This window comes from Polyodon spathula, chromosome 6 (assembly GCF_017654505.1).
Source record: "Polyodon spathula isolate WHYD16114869_AA chromosome 6, ASM1765450v1, whole genome shotgun sequence".
Lineage (NCBI taxonomy): Eukaryota > Metazoa > Chordata > Actinopteri > Acipenseriformes > Polyodontidae > Polyodon > Polyodon spathula.
The window spans coordinates 16073258-16089714 of record NC_054539.1 but is presented as its reverse complement, the minus strand read 5'-3'; the positions used below and the strand labels follow the sequence as shown (position 1 = coordinate 16089714).

Sequence of the window (16457 nt, the reverse complement as noted above, 5' to 3'; positions counted from 1 at the left end):
CAGTCAGCTGCAACAGTATAGCCAAACTCTCAAAGGAAATATTTTCTGCTACAGTGTAGCATAACGAGAAGCATGCATGTAAGTGACATTCATTTCTGACCGTGGCTGTAAATTCCAAATTAAAGCTACCGTATTGCAAGCATGAAAAAGTAAAATCACCATGTAAAAATGTGTGTTTGACAGACGGATGTCTTACTCTCAAATCTGATATTAATAATATCAGTGGTGTGTCCCAGAAGAAGTTTCATTGCAATTAACAAAGCTCTTCTCTAGATACAGTATATATTAAGGTTTTAACAATACAAACATATTACAGTGCACTACATGGACAGGGTAACCTTTACCAGGCAGATACTTTATATCAAGAGTTTCCAAAAACCTCAATGCACACTGTCTGTACTGTACCTTCATTCACTAGTCTTTTATACAACCTGGTATGTAAACAAACAAGGCTCTCCGCTACAGTTGTGGGTGTACAGTATATCACCCAAACTGTATTGGCTTCAAAGACAATCACGTTACAGTATCAAAGCAGACTGCACCATTTGCATGCTGTAGAATTTGCATTGTGTGTTACTGTAGCAAAATCAGAACCAAAACTGTCCCCAGCAGTACAGTAACTATCCACAAGGTCCAGGAACTGAGGTGCTCTCAGCTGTCAAAATTAAAATCCTCTTTTCTTTAAGCAAAGAGACTAATAAAAATCGATGAGCATCCTGCCACACAGCCTCACTGCTACAGTAGTAATCCACTGTAACCATAACAAATCTCAACGGTGTGCTGTAACTCCAAGGATTCTTCTGCTAGTGCTTACTGTTCTAGTGTTGCAATTCTACAGACTTCATTCAAGAGGTCGAGTGGAACGTTTACTCTGTAATTCAGTGGTTCAGAAGGTTTGCAGTGTGCCAGAGGAACGAAGTACAGTACTTGATCCATGATCTGCATATTGCTCAACTCCCAAGCTTGACTTTTATTGTTTGTGAATGAGCACATGTTGAAGTCTTCAGACCACATACTGTACAGTACTGTATCATTTACCAGTACAAAGACAATGTTGCACTTTTAAAGGTAAAACCATTTTATAAGTCAAGTTGACAAATGTTTAAACACATTTTGCCAAGAACTTAATTTTTTTCTACAGAGAAAACCTCAGTTGATGTCATCTTCTACTGCACAGAGACAATTTATAAATCGTGCTTATTACAGTAAGTCTTGTTAGTGTGCAATAATGGTCCTATAAATATCTGGTCAAAAACACTGCAATAATGTATTATCAGTAAGAAAAAATATATACTCTATAGTCCATTGTAGTGCTTAGAATGTTTTAAATTACCACATGAATACAATCTATTCAATATTACACTACAGAGAATTGCAGGGCCTACTGCATACGTGTCTGTTTTAGTCACTACTGTCTGACATAAAACGGTCTCCTTTAAAATGTAAGTAATCGGGAACGAGTAAAAGATAGTTTCTTGTAATAAAATAACGCATTTAAAACTTCTCCGAGATTTGTAATCTGTTCATGTATATTTTTGTGTTTCATTTAAATTAGTTTCTCTGCGCAACACATGATAGTGAATCACATAAAAGGGGTGTGGTGAATTCTGCTCCACGTGTTTTTTTTTTTGGTTCACAGATAAGCAGCGTGTATACTGCATGCACGTATAATGGTATGTTACAAGTACTTCCATTAGTGCTACACTTCCCTTTAAAATCATACTATTTCATGCTATTATGAGTAGATTACATAATGTTAATTTCATACTACTAGCCTATACAGCATTTTATATAGAAGGTTGCATTACAACAAAAACATTGTGAACACTTAACTTAGTCTTGACAACGTCAATCATTATAAGCATTTGAGAACAGTAGTATTGGATTTAACCTGCCACATTCTTACTTACTGAAAGCTGGCTCATTCACTTGTAATTGAAATAATCTTTTAAATACAAAGTGTTGAATTGAACGATTGATACCAAGAGTATTATACTGTGACAAATGTTAATGCTGCAATTTGTTACTGTACACCAATTAAAATATACCCATGCAGTACAGTCAGTGCCGCCTAATCGGTATCCTGATAATCGGGATTACTGCTTAATTGGGATACAACTCTGGGAGACTGTTCTTCCAAATGCTATTTATGTTGTTTAATTGGGATACAGTTCAAAGCAAGGCAGGTCGCATAGCCCAGTGTAGTGATTATGCTGTGACTTGCGTAAACCAGGCTGAACTCTTGAAGGAGCTGGGGTCTTCTGTGGTTTCTCGGGTTGCTGTTGCAAAGAAAAGTTGGCGTGTCAACATCGCAGGTGCGATTACTTTTGTTTAGAAATAAATGAAAAAACAGGACTCATTTTAAATTATTTAACATTGAAATCATAATGCAATTTTATTATTTTTCTTTTCATTAAGTATAAAAAAAAGTGCGACTAAGGTCATCTCAACTGAGTATCTTTTAATTTGGACAGCGGCTTACTCTGGATATTTTTCCTTCTCCCGAGGGGTCCCGATAACACGGCGTCAACTGTACTGTACATACTCTACTGCCAGAAATATAAATAATTAAATAACAATATGGCTTAAATCAGCTTCACCTTAAGGTGTCATTGACTACAATGACATTATGGCCAAAATCATTTACAGTCATCCCAATTATTTTTAAATATAGCGTTACTCTAAGGGAAATGTAAATTCAGCACTTTAAAAAGTACACATTTTACCGTAAATTGTCATGTGACATGGTCACTTTGGGTCAGGGTTATTTTAGAAAAGAAAAAAATTACAGCAACAGTACAGTTTACAGCACATTCCTAGTAAACACGTTACAGCAATATCCTGTGCGAATAAGCACCCCCCTCTCCACCCTCTCCCCTCAAGCTGCAGCCAAACGAGTGATAAAAATGTGAACTCCCAGAGGCCTTTGGTCAGGTGATTTCTGAAAACAGAATTGTCTGACCGGAGAAACATTACACATGGGTTCTAGAAATGGTTGAATGTGAAATATGAGCAGTTCTGTACATCTTTCTTTATATACAGTAAATGTTATTGTTTCACACTGTTTCAAAACTTACTCAATTTATTGTACTTAAAAAGTTACTAACATTTGTTTGCAACCTTCTTTAGAATTTAACCAGCTTCAGTCCACTGCAGGCCAGATGCCGTCCATTAAAGCATCTTCCATCATCCCTCTAAATGTCTCTGAACACCAGCTGTGTTTGCATACTCTACAGTATATTGAACAAAAACAGAATGCATTCAAGTCAGCTGTTGCATTAAAATCAATACTGGTGCAATAACTCCATACATTAAATCTGGATGAAGGAACAGATCTGGTGTGCCATGGCTTACACTACAGTGGTTAGCAGACTCAATCCATACAGTGCCTTTGATTTTTAACTCGCCCACAGTACTGTAACCCCTCCGTAGCATGCACTGTTGTGGATACCCAGAGAATGCTCTGGCAATTCATACGTTTCTGTGACTTCAGCTCGTAAATATTGCTTGCCTTGACTGTTCAATGCAACCTGTGCTTTCAAACCACAAATATCCAAATAGCTAGAGCTTTGTACTGCATTGCTAACTGGACATTTTGTCTTCCGTTTTTGCTCTTTGAACAGAACCCAGTTCACCATTTTATTCAGAAAACTGCTTGTAAAACTGGCTTTATGGAAAACAATTTCACAAGCACAAAAGTTTTGAAGCTGTACGAGTTCTGCATTAGAAAAAAAAAGCCAACTCTTTCACTTAAATACTGTATGTTTCTTTGATGCCAGTTCACACAAAACCTCCTGTAAGGTAATAAAAATCACCTGCTCTCATAAGCTAGTACTCCACACAACTAAAAACAGTTACTCCACACATTTTTACTCAACCAATAACTTTGCATTAATTTGTTTTACAGCAGAACAGAATTAATTGTATCCAAGCATTCACAAAGAAACTGACTCCTAACAGATTCATTGTATATTCAAGTGGTTACCATCAGAAACCCAGCAATACAGCACCACAGGTAATGTACAGTATGTCAAAACTGTATGGAAACTGAAAGTACAGTAAGCATGTAAACCAATAAGGAAGGCGGAGTTTGTCATTATCAATAGGAAAAACAATCTTGCACACCATTACTTAAATCCTTTATTCCAAGTGAAGCAAAGGCAAATCATTTTTCACAAATGATCACTTTATTAAGGCTAAACTTAAGCCACCTGACCACCGCGTTGTATCTACAGTTCTCTTTGACAGGTCTATTTGCATTTATTCAAAAACCTAAGGTGTTTTTATTTTTTTTATTTTTATTTTTATTTTTTATTAGCTGATCAGACAGGATTAGCAATTGGAAAAAGTACACTTGCAGTCCAGTACAGTACAGTGCACTATAGTACAGTAAATTAAAAAAAAAAAAAAAAAGCACAAGCAGCAGCACATGGCACCTACCGTGGTGTGAATGTGTCTCCTTGTCTATTGATTTGAATGCTCCAGTGCTTTCACTGTAGATCAAACTTGTCTATTACTGCACCCTATCATAATAATCCACTGAATTCCAGCAGTCTTGCAAAATGCTTATTGAATACAGACCCCACCCAAGCAGTGACGCTGCCAGGAGGGCATGCTCCATGCAAATGACAAGGGTTTTTCATTCTAGTTACAATCCTGTAGAGCACAAGGGAGCCCTGCACACATCCATCTACATCATTGCCTTTAACTTTCAAACTCTCATAAACTCAGCAAGGAAGGGGGGGGGGAACTACTATAGGAGTGTTTCTGTGACAGAGCGAATGAATCCTAGTCAACAATCTCCCTCCCGATCTGCGAGACCACTGTGTAAATCAGAGCCGAGTGCCCCGCAATGGATGGTTTGGCAGTTCATTCCAGGGTCAGTCGGAAGCCGGCCAACCAGGAATGGGGCGGGGGCCACGATACCAGAAGTCATTGCCTTAATGCGGTAGGCGATGTGTCAGTCACAGATTGGCCGCGCCACCGAGAAAGGGCGTGACAGAGGGTATTTAGGGGAAGTGGCACCAGCAAAAAACTTGGTGTTTGTCGTTGTCTGGAGCATCTGCAAATTACCCCTACACCTACACACTGTAACCCACACGTCCACATCATCCTGATCATTTTTTTCCTCTTTTTTTTTTTTTTGGAAAATATAAAATTTAGTCTGCTAGCCTGCTTTAGTCTCATTCCAGTTCCCCTTTCAAACTCTTGTGAGAAAACAGTTTTCAGTATTCTAACACATTTACAGTAACCCTTCACTTTATCAACTTGCTTATGTTGCTGCTGGGTAAATTATTATCAGTTATCAAGTAATTTAAAAGAATGAAAATAAATAAATTATTGAACATAGAAACTGAAGTTTCGTACTACGACCTCTGCAGTAAAACTCATTAAAAGGACAAAAGGAATGTGTGGGAGTGGGGAGGATTGCCAATACAGTATAGAAATGTGCACAACATGGAGGTCTACAGATTATAGAAGAATGCCACCCATTGTTACTGCTTAAAATGTTCATGCATGTACAGTAAGCAGGGGCTAAGCCGGAGAAAAAAACACAGTATACTATAGATACAGTATTATAGTAGCCACCATTCTGACAGAAATAATTCAAAAGATGAAATGCATCTCAGCCAAGAATATAAACACCATATGACAGGTATCAGCACCATGAAAAAAGTAGGTGACCTACATCCACAGCGTTCTGCTAAAACAGACTGTCAAAGCCATAAGTGACAGTATTAACTGTACAAATGACAGCAAAACCGTCAAACATTTAGGGTGCAGAATCACAACAGGTCTACTTTAACCTAAAACAGAATCATACAAACACACAGGGTACAGTGTCACCGTTTAAAAAACATCATTCTATCAACAGGTTCAAAATGGTGCAGGGCTACAAATATGAAAGAACTGCTGTCTGGCTGTTCCCTGCCACCAGACCCTCAATTCAAACGGACTGTGCCTTGTTTGACATGGTGCTCCGTCTCCTTGCAAAACACAGAGAAGTTACTGCAAAGGGATTCATGTTTGTCAATAACAATGCCAGTTTTCTACTCTAATCCAGCTTCTTTGCAGCAGTAACAAGATACTTGTTCTTCGCAAGAAACAGTAAAAACACTGGTTTTAAACCAATTACTATAAAAACAATACACATACAACAATTAATTCATTGGTTTCACATTATATGCCATCTCCTATTACAAAAAGAAATCCAGAGCATATATCAAGGGCAATCTCTATCAATACCAACTATAGTGTACAGTACAGTAGGTCTTGTGATTGCAATTTCAAACGATCAAACAATTAGTCTAATAACATTTTACACCAGCATATGGAGGCATTGAAACAAAGCTCAGAGTATATTTTTGACTTTTACAGTAAAACAGTACATGAATTACTGGCATGGAATGGTAATCCATTTATTAAACCACTGACATGAGCAAACAGTTTCATGAATTAAAAAGAAGCTTGTACTTTTGGCTCTATCCACATGATCATGTTCCTGAAATTGATAAATGAACCTCCCAAAATAAACTTATTTCAACTGAGCCAATAGTATTAACTACTGTAACAAGACCAATACTAAGGTAGACTGCCATCCTCATAAATCTCAAATGTTGGATCTGCTGTGTTTTTGATGAGTCTTCGTGGAAACGGGTTCTTGGTTGGCCAAGCAACACTAGCTACGGCAGCAAAAATAAAGAAATAAACGAACAACAGCAAACTTTTCAATAGCAATAAAAGGTTTTGGTGACAAAACAGCAATTGTAATTTACTATGCAACTATTGCAAACTCATTCATTGCAACAGTACATTACATAAAAGGTACTGTGCCCCCTCCCCCTTAAATAACTAAAAGTGTACAGTATATATACTGCAGACACCATGGCAGCTGCAGCTTATAAAAGAACTGAAATTAAAGCAGGATCATCCAGAAACTAAAAAGATCTCAATACAGCCTGGTAGCCATCTTACAGTATAGTAGGTGACAGATCTAAGTGAAGGGTGCCTTCCAACAGATTTTCCGCAACAATGAAAATACAAAGTGGTCAGCTGATACGGTTTATGAAATATTAGCAGGTGCTGCAGTGAAGGATTTAATTCATACAAGCTCGCCACAGGGGGGTGGCCTAATTAAACATCATCCGTTTTAAGTTTATTTTCAGAAATGGCTATCTTGATTGAATGTTTTGAGTTACAGTATACTGTACATTTAAGACTTATGTACTGGATGTAGTGTATAACTTCTTGTGATGAGTCAAAGGGGTTTCGGTCTGTGATTCAGCCTCCCGACAGTAGGTGGCATCAAACCAACTCGGGACTTCCCTTACCAAGATCTCGTGACCATGGCAAAAGTCATCTTTTGAGGGGCGGCACCTTGGTGAGGGGCGGAAGTACGAGTATGTAACTTCCAGCCACTGGAGTCAAGTGAAGGATAAGGACACGTGTCGGTTGGGGATTGGTGTTCCACTGACTACAGAGGCGGGACATTACATACTAAAGGGAACGTACTACTGTGTTCGGGGTTGGTCCGAAAGAAAAAGTAGGAGGAGTCACGGTGAAGGGAGATACTGATTTTGTGCAGCGGGTTTTTTTTGAAATACTAACATTTCTTTTGTCTTTTTTTTGTTTATGGTCACGACGAAGACAAATTAAAGACGTGTCATCAGTTTGTTTTGGATTTCACCCCTGCACTCCTTCCCTCACACCATTTTGTTTTTTTCGTTTGTTATTTAATCCTTTTTGTGGTGTATAGAAAATAAAAATAAATTATTTTATTTCTGTACACATAAATTACTGTCTGGACATTCCATTTAATACACTCTCGCCTCACACTTCTGTACAGTTAAGGTTTTGTTTTTTAACCTCTGGCCTGCTGCAGCTTTTTTCCCCATCTTAGTGCTACAATTCAGCAGCTTTAACATACCACAATCATCAATATACTGTACAGATGCAATTATAGTGCTTCCATGTTATTTCTGATTCAATTTTTGGTTATTCACAGTTACAGTAGACTATATAGACAGTAAATTAAACTTCTAGTCAGATAGCAAAATATTAAAGGAGCAATATACACAAAAACTACTTCTACAGTGCTAGAATCATACAGTATGCTACGACTGAAGGGGATTAAATATGATTGGATCGCCGAACTGTAAATGGGACATTTGGTTGGTATGCAGGGTTACCTACTGTATCTATTGGGTTTTGCTTCTATTTAGCAGACTCCACTGATAAGCGTTAAAAGCTTTTAAAATAGGAGTAACTGACTTCTATACTATTGTCTCCCCAGTTTAGTATCAGGAAACGTCAGAAACACAACCTTTCCTAATAAAAGATTTAAAAAAAAAAAAAAAAAAAAAAGTTGATGTGTGCACAAGATGCCAAGCAACATCTTTTTTTTTTTTTTTTTTTTTTTTTTAATTCTGTGCAAGACAGATTCAGTCTTGATGAATATTGATCCGTGACATAAAACACCGCTCACAATCCTTACCTTCCCAAACCAAGACATTTAACTGTGTGTATCGTGGTATCTTGAGTCTCAGTCTACTTAACCCACTGCTTGTACATTATCTATCTGTATCTATCTATATACTGTATGCATAAGGCAAAGACCAGATCAACAGCTGCAATATAGAATAACCCTTATAAAGTGTTGTTTTTGCTGGAAAATAAAAATTAGGCTACATTGTTTAGCTACTGTAGCTTCCCAAGTTTGCTAATACAGTTCTGCCTTGCTGACTACTTACCAGACTGACATTTGTGCTGATCTCAATCAAACAATCAGTATTAGTTTATTTGCTGCTCTTAAAACAGGGTAGTGGTTGCAGTGTATACCTGATGTGTATGTGACCCTCATTTGCCCCCTGTGGTATACAAAGTGTATACCACAGGGGTCAAATGAGGGTCACATACACATCAGGTCAAAACAACAATTCCTCTGTGCCGTACACACAGCAAGTGACCATCATCACTGCTATCAAGTGATCCTCAACGTATCTGCTGGACTAAATATACAGGCTATCAAATCAGCCACACAGGACAGGTTTGGCTTTTTCTTGATGACGTTACGCAGCAAAAATATTTTGTAACCTGCTAAACATTAACTTTTTTTTTTTTTTTTTTTACAGCAACAAAATCAACAGAGTTATTAACATGAGGTCATAATTTTATCAATTCCTTTAAGTCAGTCTCCTGGTTTGGGAATTCCCAAGGCTCCCCGCCAAGCATCTGTTTCTTGTTGAACAGCAGCCTGCATTTTCTTATTCCCCAACAGTCTATCAGCAGCTTTTTTTTTTGCTATGCATCGTGCAGAAAGAATATGCTGGCTGTAGCACCCTGCCCTGCGGATTAGGTCTCCAAAGAAGATTGCACTGGGAGCCAGCCCTGGCATACTTAACACATCTCTTTTCACAGTCTATCCTAAGACTGCAGTCAAAATGTGTAAAACTTGACACCTGAGGTCCAAGAACAGACAAAGTTAAGATACTACAAACTTACTAGGCCCACTTGCATGCACAAATAAGTGTGCGTTTCATTTTGCATTTAGATTACATGAACGGGTTATCTGTTACATTACTTGCTGGTACGCAGCTTTTGACTGTTTTGAGACAAGCCAGCCGCAAAATGGACTTTCATTGACAAATGTGTTTATTTACTGAACACTGAGTGTACCATCTTCAGCTGTGTGGGGCATTTCAGAAACATGAATCTCTCAACACAGGAAAATCAGATACTATAAAAGATTAATGAAGGCAAAATAAATTAATTACTATCTGTACTACAACAGTTGCAATTTCTCACTAATAATATCAGAATGTAGGCTGCTGAAAGTTTCAGAATTTTATGCAACAACAAAGAATAATCTGTTACAAGTACTGGGCTCTATTAGGATTCTATACCTCAAGAAAGCAGGTCTGCACCACACTATACCCACCGTATTACAACACAGTCTGTTTAATCCACTACATGCCACAGTACGAGAATGTTTGTTCATTATCATCATCTTTATAGGATTAAAGCAAGACCTAAAAGGGCAACAGCCAAAGTACTGTACTACTGTTCACTTTAGTATGCATCAACATACCCTACACTCATGTTTTTAAAATGACACCATTGCACATTTAAAACAAAAACTACTGCTCCTTCAGTAACTCACATTCTTGTTTCATTAGTTTTATTTAGATCCAGTATCAATTTCATTAAAAACACACTAATTATATATACTTCACAGCAAGATGTACTGCACATAAGCCTCAATAAAGGCTCATGCAGAAAATCTCCTAAGGACAACCAGTCAACCGACAACCTAAACATGCATAAATGCATACTGTACCTCAACAGTAATGCATCCTGACTGCTGCTCACACAGCCCTGTTCTTTATTCATCCTGAAAGACTTGAGCGTTTCATTCCCTACAATTTAATCAGTGTCAGTCATACCTGGTCATTGTCAGTGATAAACTCCTTGTTTATTTTAGTATTATGGCAGCCAGGCATGGCAGATTCAGATTCATCAGTCACATGGCTGGCCCGCAAGAGACACCAGCCACACTGGTGCTAAAGGAATTAGCTCACAAACAAGTTGCTTTTCACAGGGAAGCCACTGTGGTGCTGCATTGTTTGTGATGAACCCCTGTAGACAAAAACAAGATTTTTTTTTTTTTTTTTTTTAAAGCACTATCAGCGAGTGCTCTTTAAAACAAACAATAACAAGATTCTAGAACAGCATACAGCATGCTTTTATTACAGTATATTAAAATAATTTTAGGATCAAAATTGTTTTTGGCAGCTTATTTTACAAAAATGATTCCCAGATCATTTTGGAAACACACACACACACACACACACACACACACACACACACACACACACACACACACACACACACACACACACACACACACACACACACACCACACACACAGGTACTTGCAGTACTCTTAGCTAAACCAAAAATGCTTTTAAAAAGAAATTCCATTCAGTTACAGACATTTGGACACACGGTATAATACAGGGTTTTTACTTTAGGGATCACTGTACATGACTTGTACATTACCTCAGACTCTCTTACTGTACATTATCTAGACAACAGTTATGAAAAAACAAAATAAACTATGTATTCTTCAGACTACAATAAAGTGCTGATTTTGTAAACACTCCACTGTGACTACTGTCAAATACAGACATGGGTTATTTTAAGAGCTTATTTCGTTGCAAGCCAGTGTTTTTTTTTTATTATTGTGGCAGGAGAGCACCAGAATCCCTTATGGTTTTGAACAAGATGGTAACTCCATGAATAAATAGACACAGCTTTATCTGCACTTCAGCATTTCTAATCTTAATGAACATTACAAGTTCTTCATCTCATTACAGCAGGTTTATAAATATTGTATGCTACAAGTGTCTACCAACACTACTCTGATCTAGCTACAGTAAGACATTAAATCACTTTTAACAGTGCGTCACTTGATGCAAGTGCCATGGTTACAATATCCACGAGTCACCACAAAAACAATGCAAGCAGCTGCAAAAAAAAAGTACCAAAAACATCCACGTCATTCTCACTTTTTTTAAAAGGCTAAACAGTTCCATACTTCCCTTTTAGCCTTTGCGGTCTCAGACTACAGAAATGTCACTGCATACGCAACCACAGCAACAACAAGCAAATACAACATTGTGAGCTACGCCAGTATAGTGAATGTAAATAAGGTTACATAAAATTCCAACCTTGTTCATGTCTGATAAAGGAAGGTACTCTCCTACAGCAGGATCTTTAACATCAAGAACAGTTGCTCTAGCAACATACAGTACGGCCTTATTTTCAAAACTTGGTACAGGACTGTAAGTGCATTTTGAGTAAATGTACTTTATCAACTTTAAAACTATTTATCAGCTTTGCTTTTGTATTTTGAGTTACTGTACATGTGATGTCCCATTTTACTCAATGAGAATGATTATGTTATTTACACTGATAAACTTATTATAGGTTTTGCTCAACATACTGTTAATTTACCAAGCTTTGAAAATCAATCGCTAGTGTGTAACTTCGCAGCAGGGTGGAATATTAAGGCCTGGTCACACAGGCAACTTTTGTCAACAGCAACAAGAGGAACACATTTGTTGCCTTGCAGTTTGAGGCGGTCACACGGGAGACAAGCCTGCGGTCACAGGAGAGGCAAGCCTGCGGCCGACAACCTGGCAACACACAGGCAACAACATAATGCAAACCAATCATAACGCAAGTTTTTGTCACAAGACCTAAACATGCTGCGAAGGAAGACTACAACATAAAAATTTACCAATTACATTACAACAAACAAAATAAATAAATACACAAGATAAACTTATGTATCTATTTCTTAATTTTGGCACAAATTATCCTCCATAACTGCATGCATGGCAAATGAATTTAAAATAAAACATATTTTTAAAAATATGCTATACGTGTACTTTATTATTGTAGAATTGTTTTCATAGCTTAAATGTTATTGTAATCGTGGGCATTAACATTCACTTATCCACATACACACTGTACTGCATGCCTGTAGAATGCAGGAATCAGAATGCATTATATACACTGTCTGTCTGACATTATGGTCGAGCCTTATCATGTGACACTACTATCAAATATGATTGGCTGGAACTGAAAATGTTGCCCTTGTGTTGCCTGAAAAATACAACATCGTCCTTAGTGGGAGATGTGCCACCGGTGTGTCGCCAGGATGGTCGCACGAGGCGACAAGCCGGCAACATCTGTCGCCCCCTTGTTGCCGTCGACAAATGTCGCCCTTGTGACCAGGCCTTTGGGAGAATTGTGTGACAGTTACTGTACAGTATTGTGTGGCTTCAGATCCATTTACTGAAACGCAACCACTTCTGTGTTTCCATAAATAACTGTAAGGCTTCCTGTATTAATCAGATCTACTTTAGAAGCAAAAAGAAGAGTTTTGAAACACTGCTCAAACAGGGTGACAGTGACACACTTTATTTTCCCATGACGGGGATTTCTGCCATCCTGCAATCTGCTGCAGTTTTTGAACTCTGGCCCATGGGAGAAGCGAGGAAAATCTGCCTTTGTCCCACATTCCATCCTTTCCCATGGAAATGTGCTTTTACTTTTAAATGATACAGCACTTCAACTTGCAAGGCTCCCCGCAGAGTATTGTCACTGGTTTAATGTTTTGTTTTATGCTGAAAGTTGATTAAAGAACAGTACTGGTTTTTAGTTTAATATTTGGACACACCGTTTTTCACTTGAACAATGCCCCAGGAGCCACAGCACATGATCTTGTCTACTATTATAGTATAGATGTTCTCCAATTTATTGACTAAAAAGAAACTTAGAACTTTACATCTAAAACATCTGATTGATGCATTACACTGTATAATATTCATGCTTAAAAATACATGTAAAAAATCAGTACTGCATGAAAACTGATTCCCAGTATTCCCGGTCTCATCGACCCCAGTCGTCTTATTACTAATATTAGTTACAGTAGAAAGATTAAATATGCTTTTGTAAAGCAGCACAGTATCTCTCTGAAAGTATTCTCATGAATCTCTAACTTTAGAATTTGACTGAATTTCATGGACACCATACTGTGTGGGGTACACAAAAATAAAAGTATAGTGAGCTAATTAGGTAGGCAAAAATGACAGCTGTTTGTGTTGCAAGAGAATTGTTGAAAAAGGCATATATACAGAGTTCCCTACATATGCATATACTACCTATATCGACTGTTTTCACAGACCCGATTAACACTTATCTTGGTTAGGCAGACCAAGATCAGCAGCTGCAAAGTGGCTGTGCAAAGCTACGGAAAAGGCATTCACTCAGGTTATGGAAGTTCTGTAGTTTACGACAGTAAACAGAATTGGATTACCAAATTTTTGTATGTGATTAAGAAGGAAATAAAAATAAAAATAAAAGTTTGGTACTGAAGAGCATTAAACAAAATGAGAGGCAGTGATTATTCATAGTTTGCTTCTGCAGCAGGAATGAAAGTATCAGGTTGATTTCCTCCCATTAAAAGGGGGAAGGAGTAAAGACATTCTCATACCTTCCAATCTCCATTCCCTGTGTAACCAGAAATGGGAATTGCACGTCTTGTTTTTACAGCTTGCAGAGCTTGTCATAGCTGATCATCCTGCCAGGTCTGTTAATAACCATTCTTTTTCTAGGAAAACCAAAACTGATTAGAACTGTGTGGCCATCAGAACTCCAAACTGTCTATACCATGCACCCAAAAGCCTCAATTTTGGATTCAACACTGTAGTTTTACATATACAGTACTAAGTTTAAAAATCATGTTCACTTTTATAATATACCCTTGATAAACAGTTCAAATAAAAAAACATCAGATTGTGCAGGCTATTTAGACAAAATGGCAGACAATGTTCTTACATCCTTATTGTACAAATTGGTATGTTTTCCAGGGTATAATCCAAATGGTCACAACATTCACTTGGTATTACTGTAATTGAAAATCTAATTGCTATCCAATGAAATCCTTTATCTTATCTGCAATACATGCCAGTTAAACTAGGCAATGTTTTTATCACGATTGATAGGGCACAAAGTATCAAAAAGTAGACCTTGATATTCTTGCTTCACATTACAAGAGTGCTCAGTCTTCCTTTAATGTCGAAAATTGGGTATCAGGGAACAGCTAAAGCATAAAGACCTTTATCTTCACCACTACTTTTAATCCAAATTACTACTTTACTTTCGACATCAACTCTTTCCTGCCAATGTCAAACCGTGCAGATAATCTCTTTTTAGCTACAAATGGCAAAAAGCCAAAACCACAGGCACAAACGTATGCAGCTATTTGACTTCATTAACTATCCTATCTAATTTCAAAGCTGGGTAAATGGCTGAGATATGGTGATTCAACTTTTTTTTTTTTTTTTTAATGAACTGTAAATGGTTGTATCAGAGAACAAGCACATAAATAACAACGGTTAAGGGTCCAGCTCAAACAGCAAACACCTGCTACGGTAAACTATGTTCCATTTCATTTCAGGTCACCTCAAATTGCATTGACTGTCTTCATCTGTAAATTAAATGTATCGTGAGCAGATTGTCAACAGTAAGGTAGTAAATATTCTGAAATGACAGCAACATGTCCATCATTGTAAGGTATTTTCTAAGTGGGAGTTCTAAAATATGAAAATGTATTGATATTACTGTTCCATAAGCCTTCCAAATGGTTTAGCAATTACTGATTTAGCTACTGTTATACAGTACTAAAGGGTCAGTGGCAAATATGTGGCTTGCTACAATGTTTAATGGAACACCCCATTGTTGTATCAAAATCTGTGAAAGAGAGGAACTTCATTTTAATATTACCACAAGGAGTGCTGTCATGGGGGATTCTCCATATGACCTTCATACATTTCTTGTGAGTAAGCAGAAAATTAAGTGTTCTGCAATTTGGATTCTAAAGTACTGCACTTGCTGATTGTGATGATACATTTATGCCTTGCTATGGTACTGGAATCCTCATATGATATACAGCAACGCAGAATAACATAAAACACAATTCAAAAGTAGCATACATTTTTATTTTAAATGCTTCATTGAGTTCTGACAAATTTAATGAAAAGTGGCCCGCCATCAAATTTTACTGCTGTACCGTATCCCAGACTGACACTTTAAATAACTTGTACTAAAGAATGCGAGGGTTAAAATCACTCTTGGATAAGCAGCTAACTATATACAGTAGGCAATGTATAAGTATTATATAGTAGAACAATCTATGACAGTGGAAACACAAGTCCAATTTTCACGCTGTGCAGGTGTTGCAAGTTACATGAAAACTGTAACTACATAACTAGCTAGCCACAAAACCAAATGCTAAAATTAAATGCCCCTGAACATCTGCACATACTGACTTGCAGAAAGAACAGAGGCAATATTTGCACTGCTATACAACATTATTCAATCAGAATCTATTGTAACGGGAAAGACAGTATGTCTGAATGGTAAAAAATGAAAAACACAACAGCAGGAAACAGAATGAGTTTTTATTCTTCAGCACACTGCTGTAAGGTGATTTGTGGTGCCGATTTTCAAGGTACAGAAATAATCTGTTACATTGTTTTCAATAAATAACTGATGACACTGTTGCATCAGTTCAGAGTAGAGTAGGCAGGCATTATTGCTGTACTGAGAAACCAGAGACAAGGCCCTGTTTAGAACAGGTGAGTAACCTCAGCTTTAACTTCTGTGAAGATCCTACAGTACTTGGACACAGAGACTCAAGGGTGCCAGATAATGTGATACCGGTGACTGTACTGTAAATACAAATCATCTTGAGTAGCTTAAACAGAAGGCATACTGTACAAATGAAGTGTGTCAAGGGGTCATACCCCCTCAATAGTGTTCACAGCAGCACCTAGTCAGCAAGAACTTGGCAGTGAAATCTCTATAGACAGAAACTTAGAAGCTAG

General features: G+C 37.5%; 1 protein-coding gene across 18 annotated transcripts in view; it reads right to left on the bottom strand.

The window, feature by feature from the left end:
* The window catches only part of LOC121316915 (protein 4.1-like), a 99944-nt gene that overhangs the window by 63006 nt on the left and 20481 nt on the right, over positions 1 to 16457 (bottom strand). Inside the window, exon 1 of one of the 18 annotated variants that reach the window (XM_041252272.1) lies at positions 14063 to 14132. The exons of 14 other annotated variants lie outside the window; for them this stretch is intronic. The gene's annotated coding sequence lies outside the window, so the exon portion shown is untranslated. Of the gene's footprint in view, positions 1 to 3107; positions 3213 to 4440; positions 4540 to 10442; positions 10764 to 14062; positions 14133 to 16457 lie in introns of those variants that run through there. 3 more of the 18 variants (XM_041252270.1, XM_041252267.1, XM_041252269.1) reach the window with 3 other exon arrangements.